General features: G+C 36.2%; 1 protein-coding gene and 1 long non-coding RNA gene across 6 annotated transcripts in view; both read left to right on the top strand.

Moving 5' to 3' along the window:
• The window catches only part of LOC113517735 (zwei Ig domain protein zig-8-like), a 627,640-nt gene that overhangs the window by 551,116 nt on the left and 60,396 nt on the right, over positions 1-16,128 (top strand). The window lies entirely within an intron of this gene.
• On the top strand, positions 3,942-6,724 carry LOC128200229 (uncharacterized). The gene is made up of 2 exons (XR_008252626.1): positions 3,942-5,589; positions 5,966-6,724. It is a non-coding gene; the product is annotated as an uncharacterized LOC128200229 (long non-coding RNA).

Raw genomic sequence — 16,128 nt, 5'->3', positions numbered from 1 at the left:
TACTCACAGAAAGAATAAATAGAACAAATTATTACCGGCCAGTACTTGAAATTTTATTAGTGGCCAGTACGAGAACATAATATACTACATCTCTGTTCCTCCGATAAAGAAAAAAGTAATAAACTACATAGATACATTATAAATGACCACTATCCAGTAACGATCATAACGATCATAACTAAAATTAATTATATAATACTGAAATCAAAATCATTAATATAATCATAAATATAATATTCTTTTAAAAGAATTGTTCTACCAGTGAATCTGAACATTTTCCCCCAACGAAATATAGGCGGAAAATGACAAAAAAAAATTAAGCCTCTCGTATTAATTTGACAGTTGGACGTGCCATACGGGGGGAGAGCGTAATATGGGGGGCTTAATTTTTTTTACCGTTTTTCAATCCAAGTTTCTTTGGGGATAATGTTTAATTTTACTTGTAAAACACAATGGTATTAGATTACCAATACCATTGTGCTTTATTAAGAATTGTTTTATTTTTTTATTATTTGTGATATATGTATGTATATCAATAATTACTAGTACCGCATTCGAGTATTCTGACACTTCCCTATGGTTGACTGGGAGAGAATGCTTTTAGCATTAAGTGCACCAAGTACACATATTTGTACTAATGAATAAATAAATAAATAAAATATTAATCCACCTGTTAAATTTCACTTCAACTTTGACTACTTTTATTTACTTAAAGTTAATATTTGTATTGTCAGAGCGCACCTGATGATTACAATAACCGTTGGTACGTTCATTGGTAATAAAATGTAAAGTATACACACCATAACTGGCGATTGTTCACAACGGTTTGTTACATGGGAGCGGCGCGCCCGGGTGCCCCGCACTCGAGCGGTACGAGCGAAAACATTCGCTTTTATAAAATGAGTCGTGTTAATTGAATCCCATCCATTCTGATATGAAAGCCGTCACTGGCAGCCCTGCCGGCAGGGGGCGCAGGGCACGGGCGGGTCACCTACGGAATTCGTTTTGTAACGTTGCTAATATTTCACATACGAGTACACTGGTTGTTGGTAATAACGAAGTAGGAGATAACAATTCATAAATAATTAATATAATTAAGAATAAATCGTAATTGCCTAGTTTTCGATATAGAATATCAAACAAATCAATTTAGAAAAATATGATAATTCGCCCTTTTTTATACAACTAAGATGGCAAACAAGCATACGGCCCACCGAATGGAAAGCGGTTACCGTAGCCTATGAACGCCTGCAATACCAGAGGTATTACGCGCGCTTTGCCGACCCTGAAGAAACCTCTTTACCCTTTTTTTGAAGAACTCCATGCTGTAGTCTCCTGGAAAAACCTCAACAGGGAATTCATTTTATGACCTGAGCGTTGGTAGGAGGAAACTTTTACGAAACCGCGCTGTATGCAACCGTCTAAGCTCTAAGATATGGGGATATACTCCCTGTCGATTGCGAGCTGTTCAACGGTAGAAAATAGGCTTGGGCATCATATTACACGATTCCTTTGAGCACAGTCCATTGTACAAACGGTAGAACACCCAGAGTGAGGCAAAATCTCTCCTAAGACTTAACTTCGACACTGCTTATAAGCCTGGGATCATGGACAATTCTCATAGCTGGTCTTTGTCGAAGGGTTCAAACTAAAGTGAGTCGAAACGAGAGTCAACTTACGATTTTGTACATATTTTCATCTCATAATTACACTGGTATGAATTTTTTTAAAAATACATAAATATTACTAATACTCATCGTTGGATCTATTTCTAATGTATATCTCTTATCTTTATTCCCGTGTTTATCTTATATATTTATCACTATATTATGTATTATACTTATATATTTATACATATATATATATATATATATATATATATATATATATATATATATATATATATATGTATAATTATATATATATATATATATATATAATATATATATATATATGTATAATTATATATATATATATATAATATATATATATATATATGTATAATTATATATATATATATATATATATATATATATATATCATATTATATTTATATCTAGGACTGGTGAACTCTCTGATCTGGAGTTTGTGAGTGAGTTCGTCTACCTGGGATCTCTCCTGACCAACGAAGGAGGAAGCGAGCGAGAAATTAGAAGAAGGACTCAAATAGCAAAGACCGCAATGAACAAATTAACTTGCATTTGGCAGAACAGAAAAATCTCAAATGCCACCAAAATAAGATAGATAGATAGATAGATAGATAGATAGATCGTTTATTTGTTTGTTACTAATCACACACAACATGTACATAAGAATAGACAATACATAAAACAACATAAGATTTATAATTGTGTTATTATGTGTGATCTGCAGCAATACAAAAAGGTCGAAGCTCAGCGTGTAACATTGTTCAAGGAACAAAACACTGATTTTCAGCTTTAACCCATTTGAGGGTACGTGAAAATAATAAATAAAATAAATACAAAATAAAAAGAGTAATATTTTTGGTGATTGTCTGTGCAGTGTGTGTATAATAAAAATAATGTAAATAGTTCAAGAGTATAATTTGATATAATTTTAACTGAGTGGTAAGGATAAAGCGAAAAAAAAAAGAAAATATTAATAAGAGAAACATGGAAAAAAAAAAAATATTAAAAATCATTACATGAGTTTGCAACCGCTAGCCAAGAAATTTCTGTGGAATGCCTAAAATTTGTTTTTTTAATAAGTATTCTTTGTGATGTTTTTTAAAACTTTGTACGGTAGTCAGATGCCTAAATGGTGGCGGGATGTTGTTCCAACATTTTGTTGCTTGGTAGCGGAAGCTGCCAGTAAATGCCACAGTTCTGTGTGCTTGAAATGATAATTTCGAACAAATGAATCTGTATCCATACATACGTGAAGAGAAATTTAGCTTTTCAAAGAGATAAACTGGCTGTTCACTTTTTATTACATCGAACAATAGACTAGCCAGATGTAACTGTCTTCGCGATTCCATATTCAAAATTGAAGCATTATTTAAATAGGGACTAATATGGCTTCGGGGGGGAATATTAAAGCAAAAACGACAACATGCATTTTGCACTCTCTGAGTCAGGCGTTGAGTTCTGGCCAATAGTCGTGGTCCATACACAATGTCTCCATAATTAAATTTGGATAAGATTAATGATTCGCATAGTGTAATACGAACTTTTTCCGATAATAAATTACGAATTTTATATAAGACCTTAAGGCGATAAAAACATTGTTGTACTACATTTAATATATGCCTTTCAAATCGCAGCCGACTGTCAAAAATAATCCCCAAGTTTCGCGCTTCTTCCACTCGTTCAATACTCTGATCCAGGATATTTACTGTAATATTTTTATTTATTATGTCAGTAATTTGTTTTGTTGATCCAAGAATCATATATTTTGTTTTGTTGGGATTAATAACCAATGCATTTTCTTGTGACCAGGCAGCAATTTTCTCCAAGTCCTTATTAAGTTTATGAGCAGCGTCAGTAATCGCAGCGGGGGCTCCAGAGATATAAATTTGTATATCATCAGCGTAACAATGAAAATTACAATAGTTTATTGCATTTTCAATGTCAGCACAATAAATAATAAAAAGAAGTGGCCCAAGTATCGAACCCTGAGGTACTCCACGGTCTACCAGCTTAGGCTCTGACACTGAGTAGGAACCATCCAGCTTTTGTATTTTTACCGATTGGTATCGGTTGCTAAGGTAACTATGAAACCATCCCACAGAGTGCCGATCCAAACCATAATATGTCAGCTTTGAAAGCAAAAGAGGTACATTTAAACAATCAAAAGCGCGAGAGTAGTCGAGTAAAGTTAAAATAGTACCATTACCAACATCTTGTGAAGCAAGAATATTATCTACAACATCCAGTAAAGCAGTGGTAGTGCTTTTACCTTTACGGAATCCTGACTGATACTTTGGCAGGATATTGTTTGTTTCAACGTATTTCAGCAACTGAGTATGAACGGCTTTCTCCAAGACTTTGGACAGAAAGGATAGAATACTTATTGGTCTGAGATCATTAAACTCGGCAGGATTATTAATTTTGGATAAAGGAGTAACCAATGCATGTTTCCATTGACTAGGAACTTTAGACGTAACAATAGATTTATTAATTATGTTGGTTATAATTGCTAGTGTACGAGGAAGAGTCAATAGTATCATGTCTCTACTCACCCGATCACTACCCAATGCATTAGATTTTATTGCCGAGATATACCTAGCAACATCACTCTCTGACACCGGCTGCAATCGAAAACCAGCTGTACCATACCTATGAAACTCATAGTAAGTGAGTTTTGATAAAGACACATTATTCGGTCCAGGTACATTTAAAAAATGTGCATTAATGTTGTCGGGGTTATTGAAAAAGGACGGTAGTATATCACTTTTAGGGGAGTCCACGGAAATATTTTCCTTTAACTTTTTCCAGAATATTTTACCATTACTTTGTTGAGAGTTTATATGATAATTATAGTAAGCTCGCTTTTCCCGATCGATACTACTGTGAACGAGATTTTTAAGGTCTTTATAATATTTATTGTGTACCTCCAATCCTGTCCTCCTATACATTAACAGTGCTTTATTACGCAAGTCAATCATACGTCTGATGGTATCGGTTACCCATGGTAGTGAATGTTTGCCATTAATTTTAATCCTTTTTTCAGGAGCATGTCCATCAAAAAGGAATAGCAACATCGAGTTAAAAGTGTCGACCATCAAGTCAACACAAGGCAGGCTATTTATGTATTCCCAATTTATAGAATTTAAATGTAGATTAAAATATTCCAGGTTAATATCCCTGATGGGTCGATGTATAAAATATTTAATTGGCATTTTACACTTTTTTATTGTGAGTTCGAAATTAATCATCGCATGCCCCAAGGAACCTCTAATAAAATTGTTCGAAATACTGCGGACCGGTGCATTAGTACACACTAGGTCAATAAGCGTTTCAGTGTCGGTTGACAAGTGTGTTGGCTCAGTGACTATTTGCGTGAGGCTAGTATAGTGTAGAAACTCTACTATTTTTTGTGCATTATTATTATGCAAATTCAGCATATTAACATTTAAATCTCCCATAAAAACCGTATAGTCATAATTAGAAAAATAAGTCACAGTTTCCGTTATAGCATCCAAAAAATTATCAATGTTCATCCATTGAGGACGATATGCCGTACCGATTAATATATTGTAGCAATTAATACGCGTAGACAACCACATCTGTTCGATACTAGCCGCTGGGTGTTTGAGTATGCGCACACGCACATTACGTTTCACGTAGAAGGCTAGTCCCCCCCGCGGCCGGCGCGCATGCTTACCGGTCGCGGTGAGCTATACAGTCTGTAGTCGGCGACGGCGGGCGCACATCCCTCCTCACCCGAGCGAAGCCATGTTTCATTTATTGCAATGAAGTCGGCGTTGAAACGATTCACTGCAACTATAAATTCGTCTCGTGCTGTATTGAGTGACCCGGCATTGTATAGACCTAACTTAATGAACTTATTTGAATTGAAGAATTGTATGATGTATAAAAATAAATACCACAAAGGAGTCAACACAAGGTAAGCATGCGTACTTAGTTCTGTCATTGTAAATGTTGCTAGTATAACGAACAATAGTAGGCGACGCCGACGTTACCATAGATAGAAGTGAAGTGATTTTAGTGCGTTGTATAGTGTAATCTATGGATATATAATATAACATAAATATTTTCAAGTACCCCTGGATTGCAGCAGATTCGCACAAGATCATATTAACATGGCAAACAAGATACAAATAAAATGAAATATGGTCATTCATCTTTTTAGAACAATACATGAATGATACAATAAATAGTAATACGTAATACAGATTTAAATAACAATTAATAAATAATTTATACACGCTGAATAGTTTATACATGAAATAAGTAGTTATATTGATTTTGTATTGTTTCAGATTATGTGAATATATGGATGATACAATAAAAAGTATATACATTATGATAAAAATTGAATAGATTTTACTCAGTATGCTATACAACACCGACAAAATGGAATAAATAATATAAAATTCATAACTAAAGTTTAAGTAAAATACTGTGGATATATAGATACCGATATTGACATATGAAGTGACCTTCAGTGGACTTATACTTACCTTATTCGTTTTGAATTTGAGTTGAGCCAACTGCGTCAGACCCAAAAACCCTAAGAAGGTCCCGATCAGTTCGAATGCGCAGAGGAAGAGCATCCGTACCGTGGTCTTGTCTTACAAATATTCTACCACTGCTGGTCCACACGAACCGCCAGTTGAAGCGCCCAGCAAGTTCCCGTGTCCGTCGAAACAGGAGACGATTGACCCTTGTCAACCTTTCGTTAACATAGAAACGCTGTGGTGGCCCGGGCAGACCGGTGTCTGATGTGGTGGCACCCCTCCGTACGCGAGCAGCTTTAAGCAGTTGATCACGAAGAACTCTGCGGCCAAGTCGAATAACAATGAGACGGGGACGAGAATGTTTAGACGATGATGACGACGACTCCTGCGGCGCCTGTACTGGACCAACCCGCATGACGCTGACCAGATCCTCGTCAACCAACTTGACACCCAACTTGCTTGCAATAGTCATGACAATGTGAGGCAGACTTTCACCCTTCTGTTCGATAATGCCCGAAATCTCGATGTCGTTTAATAAACACTCTTGGTCTCTATCATTGAGTTCTGTCTTTAATTGTTCTATAGACCCTAAAAGCTTTTCTGTGCTTCTGTCCTCACCTCTCTGAGTGCTTTGACGTTCGAGAGATTCGACACGAGCACTAAGATGATCTATACGCTTATCACACTGGTCCATTCTAGATGTAAGTTTATTAAGAGAATCATTAAGAATGCTCATTTGAGATCGCGTGGCTGCCATCTCCTCTCTGAACAAGCGAATTTCATGCAATAATGACTGTTCGCTTGAAATCTCTGACGGCCCATTATCCACCACACTATTCTGACCAACCGACGGTAAACTCTCCGGCGAGTCATGAGGCGCCTTGTCCGGACCAACAACAGCAGCCCCACGACGCCGAGTGACATTATCGAGACTAGTCCGTACTTTGATTTTCCCGATATTTTTGTATGGAGTCGAGTCATGGACAATAAGAGCAAAGGAGCGAAAAAAGATTGATGCTCTCGAGATGTGGTGCTGGCGAAGGATGCTGAAAATTCCCTGGACAGCAAAGCGCACAAATATATCTATCCTAACGTGACTCCGCATAAAAGATAGGCTCTCGACAGTCTGCTATCGGAGGATTCTTGGATACTTCGATCATATTGCTCGACGACAGTCCGACAATCTGGACAAACTAATGGTTGTAGGCAAGATAGAGGGAAAAAGACCACGCGGACGATCGCCTAATCGATGGTCGGACCAGATAACCGCCGTTACGGGACTGTCGATTGCAGCTGCCCTGCGAGAAGCTGAAGACCGTGTAAAATGGAATAACATCATAAGAGAGGCAACAGACACCTTTCAAGGACACGACCTTCAGTAATGAAGAGGACGAAGAGAGAGAGATTTATACATAACATCTCTTGTACGCATGTGTCCGTGAGTTACGTATTTAGGGCCTACTGAAAATCAGTGCCGTAGCTTCAGATTTGAAACTGCGACATATGCTGAGTTAGGTCCTTTGCACAAACACTGCTACATTCATTTTGTTTCTTATATGTTTTTCTTTTTATTCTAAATTCAAAGTAAAATAGTAATGTTATTATATAATTGTGTAGTCTTCATTATTATGTTGTTTTGTTATATGTAACATGTATAATTTATATTATATTTCTTAAAGAGCGATTGTATTTAATTAATGATATTATTTAAATGAAAAGTTTGTTTAGTGTATGTGTAAATAAATAAATAAAAAAAAATAGTAGGTCATGTCCTCGCACGCATTCCATTTACCGGTATTATTATCCCTTCAAGGACTAAATCCGTCTAAGTCTGTCTGATATATTGTTATTTTTAATAACCTGTCATTTGTTTCAAATAAAAACGTACAATAAAAAGCTTGTATAAATAATAAATAAATATTTTCCGTAAATACAAACCCAATTGCCCTAATGACATGTTTCAAGCAAACATCGGTGTCGCATCAAAATGACTTTAAATTTCATGAAAATAAAATATTAGTGAAAACGGTAGTTGTTCACGCGTACGTCCGTTTGTCGTCGAGTTGTTACAACAAAATTCACCCTTTCTAATTTAGATTGGATTTAGATTAACGACTGTTTGCTCCCGGTACAAGATCGCGCCAACTCGAGATAATGATCCTCCCCAGGCCCCTACTTCTAACTTTTAGTAGATACTCGGAGCTATAAATGGATTTTATGATATCAAGCCCTATTCAAATACTACGATAAAGGTTCTACGAAAGGAGCGCAGGCCGTATCGCACCAGTACTGTATACTCGGTGCTTCATATAAGTTAAACAAGATCATAGCGACGTAAAACGACGAAATACCTTCATCATCGATTACAACAAATCATATTAGATTTTATATTTGCAAGAAATACAGTTTATTGTTGTATCAGCCATTAACTGCCCATTGCTGAAAGTAGCACTTCCCATAAGAAGGAACCGTGCGTTTTTCAAGGCACTTTCTCCCACGCACAACCACTCTTTGGAATCAACTTCCAGCAGCAGTATTTCCGAACCGATACGACATCATAACCTTCAAAAAAAGAGCATATTCCTTTTTAAAAGGCCGGCAGCACACTTGCAACGCCGTAGGTGTTGTGGGTGACCATGGGCGGCGGTAGTCACCTACCATCAGGTGAGCCGCATGCTCGTTTGCCCCCTGTTGTAAAAAAAAGAAGGGTTTTGATTGTAGCTACCACCCTTGGCGGGCAGGTTGACAATCGCAGTTTGGCTTTTGGTGATATTTTAAAAGTGATGCTGCTGCCCATCCGTAAGTATAAATCGGTTGAGTAGCTTTTCAGTTTATCCATTAAAAATAAATCTTTTCCCTTTATAATATTAAGAGCTTACTTCAGAGGATCATTTCTATAGATTGTAGATTAATATCTCATCTTTATTTACTAACACCATTTCTGTTAGATAATTTACTGATAACTAGCTACCCGCCCCGGCTTCGCACAGGTGCACATTACATCACATCACATTAGAAACCTTAAAAATTATCAGTGTTTCTCTACTATATTATGCATGTATTATACATATAAACCTTCCTCTTGAATCACTCTATTTATTAAAAAAAAACGCTTCAGATCCGTTGCGTGGTTTTAAAGATTTAAGCATACATAGGGACGGACAGACAGCGACAGCGACTTTATTTTATACTATGTAGTGTCGTTTGCTTGGGTACCTCTGTCCCATTCGTGTGTCAACCGTAAAGCAGTTGTATTTGTATAGCTGTGTTTCGATTTGAAAGGTGGGATATGGCGCCAATTTACAGGGTACAGAGGAATAACAACTGAGCCCTCAGGAATGGCAACGCATGGGGGGGGGTATCATGGGCGAAACAGTATACTCTGTTATGTCCATGGTACTGCTCATGTCTGTAGGCGACGGTTACCACATTCCATCAGGTGGGCCGTCAGCTTGTTTGACATTCTAAGTTGTATATATTTTTTTTTTTATTAATTAAAATCAACGTAATCCGGGAGTGTGCTGCATGAATTGTAATATGAGGTTATCGCATTCAGTTGGACCGTCCTTGTACTTAATGACATTAAAATCTATTCAAAGTCGTTTAAGCGTAATTAAGTAAAGTTCACGAACTTTCATAATTATAATACCTATTACTGAGACGAACAATAGAAATACAATTCATTGTAACAACATTACATAGCCCCAGAGACTGCATGCGGCAGTAATCACGCGAAATATTTTGCAAACAATCCCACCTGGCAGCGGTAAACGTTATCGTTCTTTGATCCATCAGCTATTTTTCTCGTAATTTTTTTATAAAAAAAAAATATATTTTCGAATTTTGAAAAAATGAAGTTCTTGGATAAAAGTAAAATGAGCTTGGAGAACTGTGGGTGTCTATTTTCAAATTCAAATTAAAAAATTAAAAATCAAAATATCTTTATTTATGTAGGTCTATTCCAGACTCTTTTGATATATCAAATCTACCGTCAGTTCGGAATGACATCGAGATGAGAAGAACTGACAAGAAACTCAGTTCAAGTTCATATTTGTGAATCATACAGTGGTTTATAAGTAAAATAAAATAAAGCCAACGAAGATATAATATAAAAACAAAGGGTAACAGAACTTACAAGGCAAAGCGTAATGAAAATAGACAGAAGTGTGTGTAAGGTAAGTGAACGAAATCGTATCGATTTGGAGAAAAAATATTTTTTGATATTTGAGCAAGAATAAACAATAAAATCCGGCAACCCGTCTTTTATCCCACAGCTGGATTAATAACCTACGACTTACAGTTCCTAACAATTTATTAATATTAATGCCTACTATCCGTTCTACAAAGCCAACCAATGGACACAAGCCACTTCCCTCACCGGTGTATTGTATCCTGGACAAATACTCGCTCATACAACTATTATATCTATAAAGTACCTACATCCACTTACATGTTGTATCGTTCCATATTTTTATTTCCTTTAATATCATGTCGATAGACATATTACCATTGGCCGTGTGGTCCTGGAACAGAATAGGCCACCCTTTCCTTTCCCGTGAGTGTCGTAAGAGGCGACTAAAAGAAGGCGAAGGATGGGCAGCAGCGTCCCTCTTAAAACATCTCGACAGCCTAACTGCAGTTACCAATCTGCCAACACGTGGCAACTACTGGCAAAACCCTACAAGGAGAGGCTTATGTTCAGCAGTGGACAGTTAAAGACTGATATGATGAGATATATTACGCCTGAAATATAATAAATATATGAAAAATAAAGAAAAAAAAAATATTTTTTTTATATAATTGGAATTAAGAGAAGAGGATGATCATAATTGTCGACGCACGTAGACACTAATGTCCACAATTATAAATTATGCATTAAATTTAATTATATCAATTGAATTGTATGTACTCGCGTATTTACGAGTATTTTGAGATTGCTCCACTAATTTCAGCTTTTGTTCAAACACAAAATAGTACGAACCAGCACGATGGTCATTGACACTTGTTTCACCGGTAGACTTGATATATATGATGACTACATATACATGCATACACGCCCACACTCTCAGTAGTATAATATCTATCATTCATGTCCTATATCTTATCAGGCAGAGACAACCAAATACCAAAGCCCATTTACCTTTACCCTTACACATATCTCTCGCTTTTATTGCAAAAATTTCATAAAACATAACATGAAGTAGTAAAGACGTTTCCGAGTGAATTTTGAAATGCGAAGCGACGTTCAGCGTCTATTTAAAAACGAAAGGCTCCCGGCGGTGGAGGTGGCGAAGTGAGGCAGAAAAGGCGTTTCGGCGTCACTTCGCCACCTCATCGCCTCGGCAGGAATTCTCGCCTGCCGCCTGCCGCCTGCCGCCTGCCAACACCATCACTCGAATACTTGATAAATACTTAACAGAGATTTTTTAATTTATGTTAAATAGTGCAAATAACGTTGTGGAAAAGGAATTTGGAAACAATCGCGGTCACCACGCAAATCGGCAGGAATGCGGAAGAAAAACTCAGTGATTGTTCTCGTTCCTTGAAACAAGTGAGCGCGTCGGCAGACAGTAAGTAGGCCAAAGAATTCCAACGGCATTCTATCGATATATACGCATAATATTGGAAAAAGTTTGTTGAAATTAGCTGAGCAATACTTTGTACAAGTATCTTTTATGCAATTTCAAAGTACTTCTCACACACTTAACAATATTTACCGTCTATACGTTACACATCCGAGACTCCATATTAGTATTTGAATGTTCACTTTACAAAGAATTTACAATTGTCATAACAAATAATAAATATTTCTACAACTCCTCAAATATTTAAGTCAAACTTGCGAGAAAATGTCGGCCATAGGTCCGAGGTTAACCACTATTGATGATAGTGCTAGGAACAGATAGACCCTACGGTGACTCAGTATGCACTATCCGTAATAGTGAATTAGCAAATTATTTCTAAAAATGGATAAGTTTTAAAACGTTTGTTAAGTCTATCAAAACATTTCATTTCCAACGAGCCCCGTAGATTAACTTAATCCTCAGGAGTTTCCATTGTGTTGTGTGTTATGATTTCTTTGGTCTATAGGCGATGATTGGCAATTTTAGATATATTTACAATTTAAATTGTATAAAAAATCTGAAGGTACAATTCTATGTGTCAATTGTCATTGCAAGTTGTTGTAAAAACTTATGTGTTAGCACTATGTACACTGTACATTGCAATGAATAAGAGTACATAAAACAATACCCTAATACAGATGCTACTTTGCTTGATTCTTGGAAGAAATCTATCTATTTATATAAGATAATTTACGGTCAATTACTAAAGTACCTATTAATCAATATTGAAATAGGTTGGTAAATTAGAGAACAGATTCGACAGCAGAGTCTGTTGTTGTAGTATTGAGTGCACTTTCCTTTAATAAATTAATGCTACAGAATACAACTTCTACAAATTCTCTAGAAACGCTTGTGCTTCGATGAATTTACGGCATGATAGGTATTATCATTAAATATTTGAACTAAATTAAATACAAGTGTTTTAAATGTACAAGTATTTATTTACTATAGTCGATATAATGAAACCCCATCAAGTCACGGCTCAGTGAATTATTATCATATGTTTATAGTTATTCTACCCGCCATAAACTAAAATTTCATCCCAACCATCTGGACGAGTGGCGGTCCTCCACCGTGCGTTTATCAAGGTATTTTCTTCCATGCACAACCACTCTTTGGAATCAACTTCCAGCAGCAGTATTTCCGAACTAATACGACAACATTACCTTCAAGAAAAGAGCATATTCTTTTTTAACCTTTTCGTTAATGGACGAACATGCAAATGTGGGCCGAGGTGCAGTCGAAGCACACATACCGGAGTCCATCAATGCCTAGTTGTGGCCAAGGCTTGTATAGTACTTTTCTCAAACAATGCGCGGAAATCAAAAACACAATTTTACTTTTTGATTTCTATGACGAATAACGAACAATGATAATTTTTCATGCGCCATAATGTTCCTTGGTTTTTTTTAATAAACAGCTTTCGATTTGCAAGCCAGTTTGATATTCAAATAAAACCTTTTATTAGTTATGTTTCGAAGTAAAAGGTCATTTCATTTTTAAATAACAGGACAGGTATGAGTTTACATAGTAATTTATCTGGCCGCAAAACACGACAGATATGGATTTTCATACAACTTTTACCGGCCGCTGCCCGCATGTATCTGGCCAGTACGGCAATTTTGATTTATCTCGAAGAAGATTGTCAAAATAATGCTCATATTTCCAAGCATGTTTGAGAAAAATATATTTATTGTAAATTAAATTACTATATTTCAATTCAACAACAAAATTAGAATTCTATTAACGAAGCAATTGGCGGATTTTATGCGATGGAAAACATTCGCCGTGCTCGCAATTATTCCATACAGCATTTCCGAGGCGGCGCGTCGCAACGCTGTGATTCGAATATTTCAAAGGCTCCCACTTAATGATTAACGCTGTAATGAATTATATACCCTCAATGCGTCAGTCATTTTACCATATTAAGTATAGTCAGTCGGGATTTTTTAACTGCTGTGGACTAAATTATTAAACTTCTTAAATTGTGGTCAAACCATAATTTTTGCAAACAAGCGTACGACCTACTTGAAGTTGCCATAGTCTATTTAAACCCTACAATACCAGGGAAATTACATGCATGTTGACTACCCTGAAAAAACCTCTTTACCCCATTATTTGAATATGCTACAGTCTCTTGAAAATCCCTCGACAGGGAACTCAATAATCAATAGGTACTCTTTATTCTTTATTTTTATGATTAAAAGCAATGATAACAAATCGTCTGCTTTAGATAACAACTTTTTTCAACAATTACTGTATTGCAAACTTCTTTATTTAAATCGACATCCCTCTTTAAACATCACCAAACCCTAACTGTGATTGCCTACCCGTCTGCCAAGCGTAGCAACTACTGCCAACCCTCAAAGATAAGCCGAAAATCAACAGTAGACACATAGTATCTGATATGAGACTTATTTTTATAACTTTTTCATTACGTAAGCAATTTTAATCGTAAACTGAATTTGATAAAAAATTAAACGTTCCTTGGGAAAATGGAGTAAGAGTCAACTTTTCTTGGCTAAAAAGCCTGAAACTGCTTTATAAACAACTAGAAAGACTAAATAACTGATTAGTCGTAATTAGGATATTCATAGTCCATTAGAAATTAATTACTTTTTGATAGAGTAGAAATAAAAACCACAGAAGGCTTGTCTCTCACTTGATTAAGACTTCAAGTGGACTGGAAGTGTATGGAATTATGAATAGATGTAACGCATAAACTTTCAAAAGGCATGCCAAGGAAAAATAGTTCATGCAAAAATCCAGCATTTAAATTTTAACTAATTTTGCGATATTTAAACGTTCTTTCTAGAATCATATCAAAATTCAATTTAAATGATTCAGTATTCGCGCCTTGCCAGTACACCTAAAATGTCATATTACATATCCACAGAGGAGGTTCATTGTGTAAATGTGAACAGCGTCGCGAGGAGCGAGCCCCGTACTGTATAATCGGTACTAATCTCATTAAGATTCGCCTGTAACCGGATCGGATCTTGTAAACCGCTTTCAAATCGGATACCCTGGCGGATGTAGTATTTAGTTGAAGATGATACACGGTGACATGGGCACAGACTACGGTCATACTTAACAATAGATGTCGCAAATAACTCTATATGTAAATTGGCGTGTGGGCCCGATTTAGAATAGGCCACCTCTCTCGGGTTTTTATGGATGTCGTAAGAGGCGGCTAAGGGACCTTAATGATCAAGGGATGAACATCAACGTCACTCTTAAAACATCACCAAAGCCTAACTGCGATTGTTAACACCAACCCGACTGCCAAGCATGGCAACTACTGGCAAAATTGCCCTTATGGGAAAGCCTATGTCCAGCAATGGATGATTAACGGCTGATATGATGATGATGATGATAATGTGAGAACTGAGCGTACCACTGCTAAACTTCTTGGTGTAAAGTTACAAAAGCTTATTTTTTGCGAACCTCATTCCACACCTAACTTCAATTCGTGTTTTTATTAGCCAGATATTACTTGCTACGCTATTTTGTTAGATGGACTAGAAGATATGTTTTCCAACATTAAGTCCTAATACCAACTGCTAAGAAATTTAATGTTTTTTCTGTTTCTAAGCTTCTGGAGAAATACAACCTGAGGCTCTTCCAATCCATGGTGTTTAAGCATCTTCTCGTACATCCTAAATTCTTTCCTCTCCTACCATTCAGTGAAATAAAATCAAGTAGAAACCTATTTTGTAATAAAAAAAGTCCACCTTACATTATTTCTAATCATAACTGTAATGTGCAATATGCCTAATATCATTTTGAAAATAACATCTGTTCTCATATTTTTATCAAACGTCTAACCATTTTTCTACATAGAATTCTAAATCACAATTGATCCAGAGTCCAAGTAGGCTCTTATGAGCCTACTAAGGACCGAAAATAACATAAGAGCGTGCAGTGCGATATCTGCTTAAATCCATATCCATGATAGGTACGCAGCTCACGTCGCGTTGAACGATACACTCGCGACCCGCGACCCGGGTGTTGACTCGCTCATTAGGAGAGACCCTCTGTACATAATGTTTTGGATACATTGCCAAATAATAACTACATAGAAACAACATAACATTAATTCACAATTTTACTTTATATGATATATATACAAAAACAATAATGATATTCTAAGTACAGCTCTAATCACCTCTTTAAAAATTATAATTTGCAAATGACCTTGACAAATTTAAAAAATACAACTACTGTGGTATCAAATAAGCACGTTCCCTCTGATAAACGGTTACCGTAGCCTAACAATGCTTACAATACCAGGGATACGTTGCCAACCCTTAAGAAACCATATTACGTTCTTTTTGAAGA

The sequence above is a fragment of the Galleria mellonella genome, unplaced genomic scaffold (assembly GCF_026898425.1).
Source record: "Galleria mellonella isolate WM207_F2 unplaced genomic scaffold, CSIRO_AGI_GalMel_v1 utg171, whole genome shotgun sequence".
Lineage (NCBI taxonomy): Eukaryota > Metazoa > Arthropoda > Insecta > Lepidoptera > Pyralidae > Galleria > Galleria mellonella.
The sequence above is the reverse complement of the archived record's forward strand: the minus strand, read 5'-3'. Positions and strand labels throughout refer to the sequence as shown.